Below are 16,337 nucleotides of genomic sequence, written 5' to 3'. Positions count from 1 at the left end.
TTCGATTTGAGAAACATGATGTCCTCATCAGGAAAGTCGAACCTCATAGGTTGGTAATCATCAATCGGTTGCTCGGCAAGATAGTCTGACAAGACACTTCCTTTGATGGCTTTTTGTGAAGTGTATTGGATGTCATACTCTGCCAGCATCATTTTCCACCTAGCAACCCTTCCGGTAAACGCTGGCTTTTCAAAAATATACTTGACTTGATCCATCTTTGATATCAATAGAGTCGTGTGAGTCAACATATACTGTCTTAGTCGGCGAGCAGCCCATGCCAAAGCGCAACAAGTTTTCTCAAGCAGTGAGTATCTTTGTTCACAGTCGGTAAACTTTTTGCTAAGGTAGTATATTGCATGCTCTTTTCGACCTGACTCGTCATGCTGACCGAGCACACAACCCATTGACCTTTCTAACACAGTTAAGTACATGATCAACGGTCTTCCCTCTACTGGAGGCATTAGAATCGGGGCTCCTGCAAATACTCTTTTATTCTTTCAAAGGCTTTCTGACAATCATCATTCCAACTGACCTCTTGCTCTTTTCTCAGCATTTTGAACAATGGCTCGCATGTGGCTGTAAGATTAGATATGAACCTTGAAATGTAGTTCAATCTGCCCAGGAGGCCACGAACCTCTCTTTCTGTTTTAGGTGCAGGCATTTCTTGAAACCTGGCATATCTTAATAGGACTGATCAATCGTTCTTTCACCTCGGCCTGTAGACTGGCCCCAATCTTGATTTCTTTCTTGTCGTCTTCGGTACCAATGTTGACGGTCTCAATCACCTCCTGATAAGGTGTAATAGCTCGGTCTTCCTGTTTCAAAAACCTGGCTAACTCCTCAGGCAATTCACAATCTTCCTCAACCCCTTTTTCGGCTTGATAGATAGGATTGTCGAAGTCATACTTGGCCATAGCAGTGTCGTTAGCAGTGAGATCCGGGTGATCATGATGGAGGATTTTTTTTGGAAAGAAAAACGAAAAAGAAACATGAAAAAGAAACATTGCCGTTTTTGTAAAGTAAAAATAATTGAAAGAAAGAGAACACAAAATTGTTTGCAAAAGCTGTCCTTTGTTGATGATGAAAATAATTGCGAAATGTAACTAAATGGATGGCCCTACAGATGAGTCATTACACCTTGGTCAAAGTGTAAGACTTTATTATGCATGTGATAAAAGGAAAACAATAAAAATTACTCCTTCAGTAGAGTAAATCGGACGACTTTTTCAGACGACCAATTGTCGAGCTTTTCTCCTGGGACACACGGGCGAATCCAGCTATCTAAGTCACAGTCGCTGTCAGCCTTGTCTTCATCTGCAGCATTGACGATGTGGGGAGAAACCAAACCCCTGCTGGAGAAAGTACCGGCTTCATTCTTCTGAGACCCCGGAGTATACCCCAATCCAAACTTGTCTTCTTTTATGATTGGCTCCATAAATTTGCCCCAGCCTTGGGCATTACCAGCCTTAACCACTTCAATAACTTGCTTGTATGAAGAGATAGAAGTCCCGACCTTCTCAGACTCAGGTGAAAAGACAGTTTCGGGCGCGACCTCACTGATGTTTATGGCTTCAAAGCCCTGACACAGCATCTCATGCATCTCACCATCCATTTCCACATACTTAAATGTAGACAGGTGGCTAACAAAAATATCCTCTTCACCACAGACAGTGATGATCTGACCTTCTAGTTCATATTTGAGCTTCTGGTGGAGGGTAGAAGTAACAGCACCGGCAGCATGAATCCAGGGCCGACCTAGCAGACAACTATAGGCAGGCTGGATATCCATCACATAAAAGGTACTTTTGAATACCTGCGGTCCAATCTTAACTGGCAACTCAACTTCGCCACAGACAGCTCGCTTAGAGCCATCAAAAGCCCTCACAACTAAATTACTTGGCTTCAGGATGATGTCATCGCAATCCAACTTCGTTAAGGCTTTCTTTGGAAGAACATTCAGAGAAGAGCATGTATCAACCAAAACATGGGAAAGCACCACCCCTTTGCATTCCATTGTGATATGCAGGGCTTTATTGTGATTCCTGCCCTCAGACGTCAGGTCATAATCGGTGAAACCTAGCGCATGGCTAGTGTGTACATTCGAAACTACCGACTCCAGCTGGTTAACAGTTATCTCTGGTGGAAATAGGCGTCCACTGCGAGTGAAGCCACCAATTCCTCCAACATTGTCTACAGCGGAGCTACCAATGTCAATGTCTTCTTCGTTAACTTTCTGCCCCTGGCAGTAGATATCAGCCCCATAGTGCCACGGGATAGCATTGTCTTTCTCATACGGAATAAGTCCTGGTACCGTGATGGTGACCGGACTAACCAAAGTCGGTTGCGGGTTGTCAGAGTAAATTGGTGCTGGACTTTCTGGGAAATATATTGTCATCGGAGCGGGTCTCTCGGGAACATATATTTCTTCAGGAGTGAAATAAAACGTTACTGTCGACACATCATTCTTCACTGGACGGGTCTGGTCGAACTGAAGACAACCTTCATCTATCAGTTGGTGAATACCCCTTCCCAAACTATCACATTCGTTCTCGGCAGCTTGACAATTTCCGCACTCTTCCCCACAGCCCGGGAAAATCTGTCCTTTCAAAAGTTGGTCTTTAACTACCGATAGCGAAGTCTTCACTTTAGCCACATCAGAAACCAAATTCAAAGTTTCCCCACTATCAGCAGCATTAATCCTCTGCCCGCCGTGAGCTGGCATTGGGTTTTGGATAACATTAGGCACCGGAGAAAAATTGATGGCCTGGGCATCTCTCAAATCTTGTACCTTTAGCTGGAGAGCCTTGCAATTATCTGTAGTATGGCCAGGTGCGTTGGAGTGAAAAGCACATCTGGCGTTGACATCATAACCTCTAGGCAGATTGTTGGGATCGACCGGTGGGGCCAGAGTTCTCAACGTAACCAGATTCATGTCAATCAGCTTGGGAAGTAATACAGAATAAGGCATTGGGATTGGCTCAATGACCCGGTCCGCCTGCCTTGGACGTTGTTGATAGTGTCTTTGCTGACCCGGATTACCTCCTTGTTGTTGATTGTTGTACCTGGGTTGTTGTTGCGGATGATACTGCGGTTGAGGAACAGTTGTTGGAATAGTGACTGCGGCGACTTGATCTTGATAATAATTAGGGCGTCCTCTGCCCCTGCCTCTGCCGGCATATACAACGCTCGTCTCACCTTCTCTTCTTCGCTGACCGTTACCAGCAAACGGTTTCTTGGGAACTGATGAGTTGAAAGCACTGTTGTCTTGAATTCGGCCCATCTTCAACAGACTCTCGATCCTTTCTCCAGCAATCACTATCTCTGCAAAGCTGATTGACGGGCAAGCAGCCAATCTCTCGATATAATTGCCTTGAAGAGTGTTCATGAACATGTCCGCCATCTCCCTTTCAGACATAGGGGGTTGGACGGATGCAGCAATCTGTCTCCAACACTGAGCATATTCTCTAAAGGTCTCCTTGGCTGTCTGAGACATTCCTTGCAACAAGGTCCGATTTGGAGCCATGTCCAAGTTGTATTGATATTACTTGATAAAAGCCTCTGCCAAGTCTTTCCAGCTCTTGATGGTAGTACGAGACAAATGAGAATACCATTCACGAGAAGCTCTAGTTAGACTGTCTTCAAAATAGTACATCCATAACTTTTCATCTTCAGTGTGAGCTCCCAACCTTCCCAGATAAGATTGGAGATGAGTACGTGGCCAAGAAGCCCTGTTGTATTTCTCAAAAGTAGGGGGTTTGAACTTGTGAGGGATCCTTACTCCCTGAACCAGACCAAGATTGGTGGCATCAAAACCTAAGGAATTTTGAGACTCCAAAGATTTGAGCTTCTCAGCAAGCTCATCCATACGGCGAGTGGTCTCGAGGGCCTCGTCGTGCAAAGAAAATTGATCATACTGATAATCTTCAGTAACGGGGCGCCCGTTAATCTGAATCCCTTGATTCACATTGTACCTTCCGCCAATACCATTTCCGACATTCCCGTGTTGCCAACATTACCCGGGTTTCCATCAACATTTGCGTTACCCGCGTTTCCAGTGTTCACAGGGTTATCAGCGTTCCCATGGTTACCAGGGTTCCCAGGGTTACCAGGGTTCCCCTCAGCACTTGGTATTTCCACCTCTGGATCGGGCCTCGGTTGCTCAACCAATTCCTTCAGCTTCGCCTGGCCTTCTGCCATACCAGTCATCAATGTCATGAACTGATCCATCCTTTCCTGCATATCAGCCAGCTCTTTCTGTACCTGGTCCATTGCTAGTCGTGGACGGTTTTCCTTTGTCGGGTACCTGTGAACTCGCTTGGGACCAATAACTGCCTAAAACAGGGAACAAACATTAGACACTGCGGTGACACCTGCAAAACAAACAAGGGTTAGTATGCATGGTATGCGATGCACTGCTTATTCAATTTTAAGGCCCCCCCTTAAAAAGGGAATACCCTGCAAATGAATAAGCATGAGATGTTGGATGCAAATATGCAGATGATGTTATGCAATGCAATGGCATGTCAATTAGAATTGCTGGATCCGCTTGAACATCTGTCAGGTTGCACTGCCTGGAGAGAAATTAAGAGGATCAAGCAAAGCACACCAAACAAAGGTCATGGGATGGATCATGTTATCCTTAATATCAACCATCCATTTTTGGTGGATTATGGTTTACTCCTTATCAACACCCAAGTTTCATTGATATTAAGGATACCTGAACGGATCAACCATGAATCAAGGGTTTGTTGCAAGTCACGAGCATGGAGTTTAGGTTAAGAACCACCCAAAGGGAGTGTACTAAGGTTTAAACCTGCCAAACATGTTCTACAAAAAGGTTCCCATAGTCATAATCCCATCTTTCGGATATTATCGGAGGAACGACTACTCGTATTCCAAAAATATTCTCAAGAGAGACTCTTATGAGTATAGTATCGCGTAACAATCGTATCAAATCTTACACTTGAACGACTTTCGCACTACGTCCTACGAATAGGCCAAGATGGGTTTGGTAAACTAAGGTCCTTGGCTTCTAAGGTCTATATTGGAAAAAGTAATGTCTAACCACAACTTACTTGTGTGACATTATTGATCTCAACATGACCTCCACCAAGTGAATGGGCTTGCAAGTCCACTTGCTAAGGAATAACTCCACACAAGTCAACAAGACTATGCCATTCTCCTATCTTAATTGCACTCGAGTTCGGGTATAGAACTCATCTCTCAAACAGAACCAGCAGATACGGCAGTCTTATGTACACAATGCAATAAAGCAGGTAAATGCTGAAAGATAAATAACTGTACAAAAGAATAAACACCCAATAAACAAACAACCTACAAAAGCTAGGAGGGACTCGCTTAGGGAAACTGGGTCCCCAGTAGAGTCGCCAGCTGTTGCAACCTGAAAAATGGAATGCGAAAAAAAACAACCGGCGAAGAAAGACAGGAGAGTCGCCACCGTGCGTTATTTATCCCAAAGGAGGGAAAGGAAACACTCGAAGTAAAACTGGAAAAAGGAAAGGACAAGACAGGGTCTCGCAACCAAATCTTGGGTTCGGGAGTCGGTTATGCGAAGGGAAGGTATTAGCACCCCTACGCATCCGTAGTACTCTACGGGATCCACTTTTGTAGTTCTTATCTAAAGGGTGTGGGTTTATCTAATGTGTTATTTACTAAAAAAGGGGTCAAAAGAAAATGACTCGCACGGATGTCGCATCCACTGCATACGTATCTCATTTGAATATAAGAATCAGAGTCTTCGTAGCTCGGCTACCTAGGGGTTAAGGGTAATTGTGCTCGCTAAGACATCGCGTCTTATGCCTACGTATCTCATCTGGAATGAGAATCAGAGCAAGCCGTAGTTCGGCTAACTACGGGGTTATGGATTGGGTTTTGGACGAACGACGTTACTACACAATCTACCGGATGCTCGACCTTTGGAGACTTACTCGCCTGTAGTAGAAGGAGTTAACGTGTTCTTAGAAGAAAAAAAATCAATGAGTTGGTAGGGTTAGGGATGCTCAGGCAAAAGGGAAATCCTAGACGAAGGAACCTGCATAAAGTAAACACACAAAACATTGCCTCCTATCGAGGTCTTCCAGCTAAGAAAGCGGTAAAAATACGGGAAAATGTAAAAGTACCACACGGATAAAGATCCGAAGTAATAGTAATTAACGGAACAAGGAAACCCTGAGATCCTTCCAAGCTAACACCATCAAAGAAAGTGAGTCAGTACAAGTAATCGGAATGAAACCTCCAGGTGGTATCCCACAAATAAAGTGGAACACCAGGCAAACCATCTCTGCAAGAGTCATATGAGCCCTCACAAAACAAAACTCAACAAACAGGTTAGAGAAACAAAATAGGATAACCAAGAGTTGCCCCCAAATCAAAATGTAACCATATGAATCATGCCATTAAAATTCACAAAAAGCTCACAAAAAGCAACCAAGGGTAGGAGGCCTAAACCTCTTGTCAAACACATGCATCAAAAGGGTATCAAATTCACCCATAATACCTCATACATTTAGAGCATTCAAATTAAAGGCATAAAGATGATGGATATAGGGCAAACCTGATTGGAGAGATCGGTTGAAATCAAATGGCACAGCTGGATTTGCAAACCAATGTTAGGGTTTGTTTGAGTTGAAAGTGTGTGAGTCAGAATGAACCTTTCAGAGTTGCCTGGAGGTTGTTGCAGATTAATTCTCACTCTCTCTGTCTAGGTTTCTCTCCAGGTTTTGTTCCAAGGAAACCTCAGAGTGTTTTGCTTCTCTTCCTTTTTCTGTCTGTTCTCCCTCTTTTATAACCTGATTTTCATGGCTTTGTGGGCTCAACTGAGAGAGGTCCAAGTCCAAGATTTTTCTATTATATTTTATTTATTTATTTAATTAAAAAAAAATATTTTTTTTTCGTTTTTTGTTTTGTTTTTTGTTTTGTTTACATAACATGTGGGCTTTGCCTAGCGAGCATGACAGCTCATGAACAAACCTTTGCTCGTTCAAGATTAACGTTTTGACTGACGAATAGACCCCTGTTGGAAGTAACTCAAGTCTTTCCCTTGTGTTGACTGATCATCTAAATAGAACCCACAAAGTGTCCTGGATGATGTTCAAGCTTCTTGGAGCTAATCCCGATTGACATGATGAAATGCAATGTATCTAATGTTAAATGACCTAAAAATGAATGCGTGAATAAGGAGGGCAAATTTTGGGGTGTTACACACCTGGGGCATAGCATAACTTCTGATTTCTTTTTTTGGCACCTTCGGAGGAAGTCCGACAGCGTTTCTTCCTCCTGAGGGAAAGCGACCTTGTTGTATTCCTCTTGTCGACATTGATCGTCGACTTCCATGGAGACTTCTCGAGATACCTCCACCATATTAACTTCCATGTGGATATCCTCAGTAATATCCAACCTTTAGAATTGTTTTTGAAGGCCATCAGTGGCCTTGTCCAACTGAATGAAATTATCAGCGGTTTCTTTAGTGATCATCACTAACTTTGAATTTCCAGCACCCTCGACATCTGAGGTTTCAACATTTTCTTTCTTGACATCCTTTGTACCCTTTTTGGGCGAAATCGTCAAGAAGTGCCTTTTCGAAGTACTCATGTACTATAACCATGACAGGCCTATTAACAAAGTCTTCACTAACTTCGGTCATACAGAAATCATCAGCAACTTCAATGAAATTCACCTCCTCTGGCTCAGTATAATGAGCTTCAGCAATTTGTAGAGGATCAGAGATCGATTTTCATCTGGCTCTGTGTCTTATCACCGAACTTGAGTCTTCCCTCCTGGATTGCATTCTGCACCAGATCCCTGAAAAGAAAACATTGAGACATTTTATGACCCAAAAAGCTATGGTATTTACAAAACCCTCGTTTGTATTATCGTTTGACCATCTTTGACCAATAAGTCAAAAATTTCGTCACTTTTTGTAACGTCGAATGTATATGTTTTCTTAGGAAACTTGTCATTCTTTTCAAGTTCGATAGGGTTTTTCCCGTTCGAAGGAGCTAAAAATTTTCACGCATATGGCGGCCCTTGTGTCAATTCAGCAAGGTCGATCTCAGTATCGTCGAAGTCTGGAACTTCATGACATGAATCTTCGTGATCTTCGTCCTAGCCTTTTCTTATTTTAAACGCTCTACCTGTCGAACTCTATCAGCTAACTGGACCATATCCCTTAGGTATTGAGTATCCAATTTCTTTCTAATCGAATAGTCAAGGCCCCCAGCGGCCATTTCGACCAGTTCATGCTCTGGTACTTGCGTAAAACACCTGGCTTTGAGTAGTCGAAATCTATTCAGGTAGTCATCAATTGGCTTAGGGAATTTCCGTCTAACACTAGCCAACTCTTTCAAACTTATCCTCGTCTGCCCCATGTAGAACTGTTCATGGAACATTCTTTCCAGTTGGTTCCATGAGTGGATCGAATTTTGGGGCAAACTTGTGAACCGTGTGAAAGCATTCTTTGTAAGAGAACTCAGAAAAAATTTCACCCGAAGACTCTCGTTAATTGACATATCTCCAACTTCGATTAAATATCTCGCCATGTGTTCGACAATAGACTCAGTAGTATCCCTAACAAACTTGGTGAATTTTGGGATTTTGGTCCTCAGGGGTGCATCCGTTTGTAGGACATACTCTGCTAAAGGCGACGTATAATTTGGTCTTCTAAGGCCAAAATTTACCCTATTTTGAACCATAATTCTTTCGACTATAGCTGCTAGGTTATTATCTACTACCACATCATCATGTCGAACTTGTCGTATGATATCATCAGCATTTTAATTCCTATTTACCATTTACACCCTTGGTTCCCTGGGTACATGTGGTTCAATCCTAGGGGGTACTACTACTCCCCCTTGATTTTGTGGGATCTGGTTAATAGTGAGGTCTTCCTCAAACGTGGGCTCTTGATTCTCTCTTACCCAATCCCTAGGCAGGGGACGCTGGTGCTGAGGTATACCAAGAAACTCAGACATTCGATCCACTTGTGTTGTCATTTGTTGATTCGACTGAGTTGTATTCTGAATTAGAGGATTTAGCACAGTGGTCAAAGTCTGAGTTAACATTTGGACCATTTCATGATTTCTTTCATTCATTTGTTGCCTCCATGCCGCTGCAGAATTATTGGTGAGAGTGGGTAGTTGTACTGGGTGTCTTAAACCTAACGCTTGATTGGTTCGACCCACGTTTATCACGGACCCTTGCACTGGTGAATTTATTTTAGTCGCCGATTCCGAAAAGGTAGAACCTGTGCTCTGTAGATTAGCCATCACTAAAGTTGGCATTCCATACAGTTGTTCTCGACCGTTAAATGGTATTGAGAAACCAGAGGGTACCAACGACCTATTTGGGATGTCCCTAATTTGTGAAGGAGTGTGAGGAGGTCCCCTAGGTCCAATGCAAGTTAGAATTGGTTCAGCATGGGAGATCGAATGCGTAGGCATCGAACTCGCCATAGACGGAACTACTTCGGACGCATGCGTTGTGCCCGTGTTTGTCCATATCGAAGAAGAAGAGGGCACTATGTTTCTAGTTGATGGATTTTGAGAATTTTGAGTTTCTGGCGGATTCATATTCGCCATCCTCGTCTGGGATTCCCTCCCTGTTCGTCGTTCTTCGTTTATGGATATTTTACCACTTCTTAAAAGCATACAAAGACTCTTTTCTCAAGCAAAACTTAGCAATCAAAAATGTTACACAATACGTGACGTTAGCACTGGTCCCACCGGGTGTGCCAATTTGTTTACCTTGAAATTTGGTAAACAACCGTTGATCTTCCAAATTTCTAAATTTGGCCACTCACAGGATCGATCAGATTGATCCTAGGACATGTACTAAGTGTCTCGTAAACGTGGTAGTAATAAATGATCAAAACTAAACGTCAGATCGGAGTTTTAAAGAAAACTAAGGACAAAAGAGTGACTTAAACGAAAAAGAAAAGTCTTAAATCAGTGTTTTGAACTAGTAAAGAAAAATGAAGTAAACGACGGGAATTGTAAAGGATTGAAAATAATTAATTAAAAAGTTTGCAAGTACTGGAATCTTGAGACTGTAAAGTAAAAGTTGAAGATAAGGAAAGGAATGAAAGGATCTTAACTTTGAATATGGCAATAGTAAAAATAAAGTGTTTGAAAGGAAAAAACAAGGAAGAGTGTTTCTGAAAGGAAAGTAAAGACAGATTTATAATGCTTTGAAATGATTAAACAATGGTGTAGACAACGTACATTCTGCATTTTACAGTTCTTCTTCACACGAATACTTAGTAAATTTGCAAAATTTGTACACAATTTGACACACACTTTTCTAACACTAAGACCCTATATTTATACTGGATCGAAATAACCGCTTTGATGGTCCTTCAATCACGTTGATACACGTGGCGCCTTACATGCGTGCATTCGCTCACCCTGCTCCACGTGTGTTCTTGCAGTTTCTGACGAAGGTGAACTTCCCTCCTTTATTTAAATTTCAAATCTCTGATCGAAAATCGTTTTCTAACCGCTTCTCTAGGAACTGCTCCGAAATTTCAGCCATGAGCTTGATCTTTATCCAATCAGCTAAGCAGATTTACCCCCAGCTGGTCGAATTACTTAATGGTCGAAACCAGTTGTGCATATTTTCCAATTTTGGTAATTTGGGGTGGGCGTCGAAAATATGAGCTAACACCAACATGGTGTGCATCTAAGTAAGGCCCATACGCGTATCATCCATGTATGGGCATAATCCTCCATTTTCCTCCCCTTTGATGGTCCTTGTATGATACGAGGAAGGCTTTAGGTCCATACACGTAAGACACTGGTCCATACGCGTATGGACAGGGGCATGCTCTTTTTCTCCTCTCCGCTGGTCTGCGTGTGTTACGCGTAAGAGCATGTGGCCATACACTGATGATACACGTATGGGCAGAGCCACCGTCTTTTTTTCTTTTTCTTCTTCTTCTTTGATCTGGCTCGGTCTTACCCTAACTTCTTTTTTTCCTTTTATCCTGCATCCAACATGCCACACATGCCAAAAAGACGTAAAAGTAGCCAAAAGAAACTCAAACTATAAAAACATTGTCTTGACACAAACTGACTCGAAAGATCAAACATTAAGATCAAAAGTATACATTTCACCTGGATTTTTGATGTATAAACGATAAAAAAAATATAGCACAAATGGTGACTAATCACAAGGTTGAATAAAGGTGAAGTCAACCTTAAAGCAGGTAATGGAGGAAATGTTGTTGTTGTAGCAACTGGATTGATCCCATTAATAATGCCCACTGGAAAAGTGCTAGTGTTATAGAATTGTGTAAGACCCCAATTTTGACCCTAAGATCCCTCATGTAAATTCATCATAAGCATTAGCATTGGGATCATACCTTGGCATCCTCCTTACCCCTCTTTCATTGGGTTTGTTTTGGGAGAGATCACCAAGCACTATGTGATTGTATCGTACTTATATTTTATCATTTTATTAACCAAAATACCAAAAATATGTCTTTGTATTTGCCTAACTCTTTTGTAGGTAGGGCATGATCTCCATTGATCTATCAAGTTCATAACTAGGGTTTGAGACTCTCATGACAAAGAGCACAACCATGAATTGATACAAGAATGGTTATGGGCCATCATATATGAGTCCCAATGATATCTACATGTTATATTGATCAGGTTTCCTTCAAGAGTTTGAGGGTGAGTTGCAGTGGAAACCCTAGTTTGACTAGGTATCTTGAGTAACTTCTCCAACAAGCTATCTCACCAATTGATCAAATTTCTCAAGGGGAACTTCAAAATTAATCATCTTATGCATATATGATCTACCATGAGCCTAGAAAGTCAAGAGAATTGAAGGTTAGCAAGTTGGTTGATGGTGGTTGGCCAGATGAATTCATCTGATCAAAACTGGGTCTCCCTAGACCCTATCTCCTACAATTTTCACCATATGAATATGATTCCAAGAGAAAACTTACTCTAAATAACATTCCAAACAACTTTCATGTTGAGACCTAGATATAGTTTTGCTTGGAAAATAATTTTCTATGTTGAAACATTATAGGTCATTTTGTCTAAACCCTAATTTGAAAGTCAACTTCCCAAGGCCATAACTTGCTCAATTTTTATGAGATGAAAGATTTCCAAGTTTAAAAATCAAATTCAAGATGTCTACTTCATCTTTTATGTTTGGAGTTAGAGCTAATTCAACGTTTATGAGCATGTGATATGAGGTTACGTTATAGGTCACTTTTGACCTATACCATTGATCAAGTGATTTTTCCCAACTTCAAAAATGCATAACTCTATCATTTAAAATCCAAATGACATGAAATTGGTGACTATTTTTAAGTTCTTTGAGAGAGCTACAACTTTTATGAATACATTTTTCTCATTTGAAGCTCACATAAAAAGTTAAGCAAGGTGGAATATTGAGACATATAACTTGACACTTAGAAAAAATTTCAATATGTTAAAATTTCCAAACATCCACCTCAAAATTTTTCAAGTTACAAGCTTCAAATGAAAAATTGTTGAACACGAAAGTTGTTCCTCTTGATCTAACTTTTCCAAAAAGCCCAAATTCATCCATTTTGGACAAGAAATGAATAGGCTGCGCATGGCTTGAACATGGTATCATCATTTGGCAAGATTGAACTTCAAACATCCATGAACAATTGCTTAGTAATCCAACATGACTTCAGCCTTGCTTACACTCAATTATGGATCAGATAGAGTGATTTCATGGGCCTGCACACGCCCATGCACTCATGCATCACACATTGCTAATTTTGGAAGTTCACTTCAAGTGTGCAAATATCAATTGAATTGGCTATAAATAGAGCTCCCTGTGCTCAGAATTTCACACACATTTGCGCCAGCTTTGATCCCAAACCTCTAACCCTCTCATTCCAAAGGATAATCCTGAGAATTTCACTTGAAATTGAGTTTGAACTCTCACTGTTTTGAGATTCAAAACTCCAGGGATCCAAGACCTTTTGAGCATTCAATTCTTCTTCTACAAGCATTTGGAGTGAAATCAAGCACGAGTCAAGGCAAGAACAGCTGAATCTAGACCTGCATTGAAGGTATTTTCCAGAAATTTTAATCTCTTCGATTCTCTCTAAATCTTGCTTAATTCTCTTGACTCCTTGGTTGTCTGAAGTCCTACCAATGTAGGCAAGAAGATTGAGCTGATTTGAGGCCAAATCGAAGCAACTCAGTTCATGTACCTCAAATTTCAACTCCATGTATCTCTCAATATACTTGGAGTTAAGATAAATTGAGGTCAGATTCGTGCTCAGTGCCATTTTTACTTTGAAATCATGTCGTTCTTTTTAATTTTGGTGATGGTTATGACTGAACTAGTCCGACGAGGCTCGCCTGAGAAGGAGACCGGAGTTGTAGCTCCGGTGGTGAGTTGGCATGTTCAGAGCCACATGATCCTTTTGAAATAAAATAATCTCGTGCGTTGGTTTGAATAACCTTTCCTGTGGCACACTGACTCAGGCGTATCGTGGATTGTGCGCTTGTGATAACTTGATCTGCCACCTCAATTAATGAGGAAGATCATGTGGTCCACGTTTTTTCTGATCATTTAATTTTCATTTTAATCCTTTTACTTTCATTAATTCATATTAATTTTAATATTGATCCAAAAAATGTGAGAGTTTCACCAAATATTTTCAAATATTTTCCTCTTTCATATTCTGAATTAAAATTATTTTTTGGATCATTATTAATATTTTTTATGATTTAATTGATTTTCATTTGTTTTTAATTGTTTAAAAATAATTTTAAATGTCCAAAAATTATGAATTTTTTTCTCCAAGATCCTTTGACCTTGTTTGACCTATGATAAATCTCATGGTCATTTCTTTGGTGTTTTGATGAGGTTTTAGGCATTGGACAAACCATATTTAATTTAAATGCCTTATTTTAGTATTTTTAATTTGATTAAATGCCAAATAATTTTGTTGAACAATTGTGATGACTTGTTTGTGTTTGACTATTGTTGTTGGGCCTTGATCAAGGTTGATTTGACTTTGTTGAGTTAATATCATTGGATTTAGGGGATTGATGGAATGTACATTCCATCTCCCAAAATGAATGGATGATATTAATTTGGTAAAAATCCTCCTTTGACCAATTTGTGTTTTGATCCATTCCCCTCCCACTTCATCTTATTCCCCTTTTTCATTCATTATTTCCATTTGGCCTTTGATATCTCAAAATCCTAAGGCTAGTTGATTGAAAAATTAACATGAGTATGGATGAGATTAGGCCACACCTTTTGTATATTTTTTGTGTGTGTGGTATGTTTCATGAGCATAGTTCATTATACTATGTCTCTAACTCTAACATGCACTAACACCAAAATTCTATTGCCCGACCTCAAATAGTTGTGACTTCTACATAAGTCCAATTACGATTGCTTAACATAGCGCTAAATTTGTGACATAAAAGGCATAAGCATTCTATTTAGTGAGATTGTAAGTCTCCCATCTTTCATGGTATTGTGTGGAAACTTGGCCTTTTTTCCTTCCTTTGGAAGATGTCTTGGTTCAAGGGTCCATGCTTGTGATAAGTGGGTTGAGTGTTCTCCAAAGAATGTCTTAAAATGAACAGCAAAAGAAAAACAATACTAACTTCTAACCTATTAACTACTACCTTTTAATTTCAAGCCATTTACTTTAATGTCATTTAATTCTAGCTTTTATACATTTACCATTGTTCATATCACTCTAATTGTTTATGTTAATGCAATTTTCACTTTGTCCACTTTGACCATATTGTGTGATATATTTTGTTTGTGTATACTTTGTTTGTTGGTGTGGTCTTTGACCATTAATATACATAATAATAATAAAAACCCTAAAAAACTTTTGTGTGGACTGTTGGCTTGATCTTGGACAAATGGACTTAGAATTTATGCAACATTCCTATGCTAAAGGACTTGGCCAATGCCAACTTATTGAGAAACCAAGTGCTTGCAATTTGAAACTTCATCTAATACATCATTCAAGATATCTCTAAGTTCATCTGCAACATGATCATTGTGAAGCTGTTATTTTGAACCTGTGACTTGTGGAATTCATTTGTTACATGGGCTACTTTAAAGAAGATCATGGAATGGATAAGCTTGTATGTGGCCATCTTTATTTGATGCCTTGATCTTCAAGATAATATAATTATGTATTTGTGTGTTGCTTAATTCTAAAATTCCAAGGGAATTCTGGGTTTCTATTGACATTCTTGTCTATTGGATTGCTACCCATTTGGTCAGATCTTTTCAACTCTAAACTTTTAATTTTGTACATAGGATAGTCTCTTCATCTTCTCCCCATTTCTTTCATTTCAAAATCTCTCCCTCCTTTTCCAAAATCTTCTTTGATTGAACTAGTTTTGTTCTAAACTTTGACCACTTTGCAAAAGATAGAAACTTTGGCCTTATGCCATTGAATTTTCAAACTTCCTTTTCTTAATCAAACTTGTAAATAGATCTAATTATACTTGACTTAAACTTTAAAAAATCCAAAAAAAGACTAACTCATTCAAACCATTTTTTGGCCTTTGTGCCTTTCAAACTTAATTTTTGTTAAAAGTAATGCATCCACTTTGAAATTTGTATCACAAACTACGAGGTTTTGATCCCTCATTTTTATGTTGGTACGTAGGCACAAGACCAAAGGTCTTATCAAACACAAAAATATAATTAATGATTTTTTTTCTCATCCCCCCATTCTATTTGTTTGTAAATATCACCTTATACCAAGTACATATGCACACAAAAGGGGCTCCCTATGAGTACCTAGGACACTTTGGGTGCTAACATCTTCCCTCTGTGTAACCAACCCCCTTACATGTAATCTCTGACATTTTATTAGTTTTGATTTGAAAACTTCTTACTTCTGGGTTTTGTTCGTACTTTCTCCCTTTTCCCTTGGAAACAATAAAAGCGCGGTGGCGACTCTTGTTATTTGATCTCTAACTTATCCATAACTTGATGATCATGAATTTACCGCTACAAATTGTATTATGTTTCAGACTTTAATTCAAACGTAATTTCAATTTCTATGTTTGACAAGTATGGTTTTCACGTTATGTTTAATAATAATATTTTCTCTATTTATCATAACGATGCTTTATATGTGAATGGTTATCTCCAAAGTGGCATATATGTTTTGTCAAATGTGAATCATAATTCTATTTTGCATGTTTCTTCGGGTTTCAAGAGAAATAGAGATAATCAAATAAACATAACTTATCTTTGACATTGTAAGCTTGGTCACATAGGTTAGAAAAGAATTAGTAAGTTACATAAGGAAAATTACCTTGGTAATTATG

This window comes from Lathyrus oleraceus, chromosome 7, assembly GCF_024323335.1.
Source record: "Lathyrus oleraceus cultivar Zhongwan6 chromosome 7, CAAS_Psat_ZW6_1.0, whole genome shotgun sequence".
Lineage (NCBI taxonomy): Eukaryota > Viridiplantae > Streptophyta > Magnoliopsida > Fabales > Fabaceae > Lathyrus > Lathyrus oleraceus.
The sequence above is the reverse complement of the archived record's forward strand: the minus strand, read 5'-3'. Positions refer to the sequence as shown.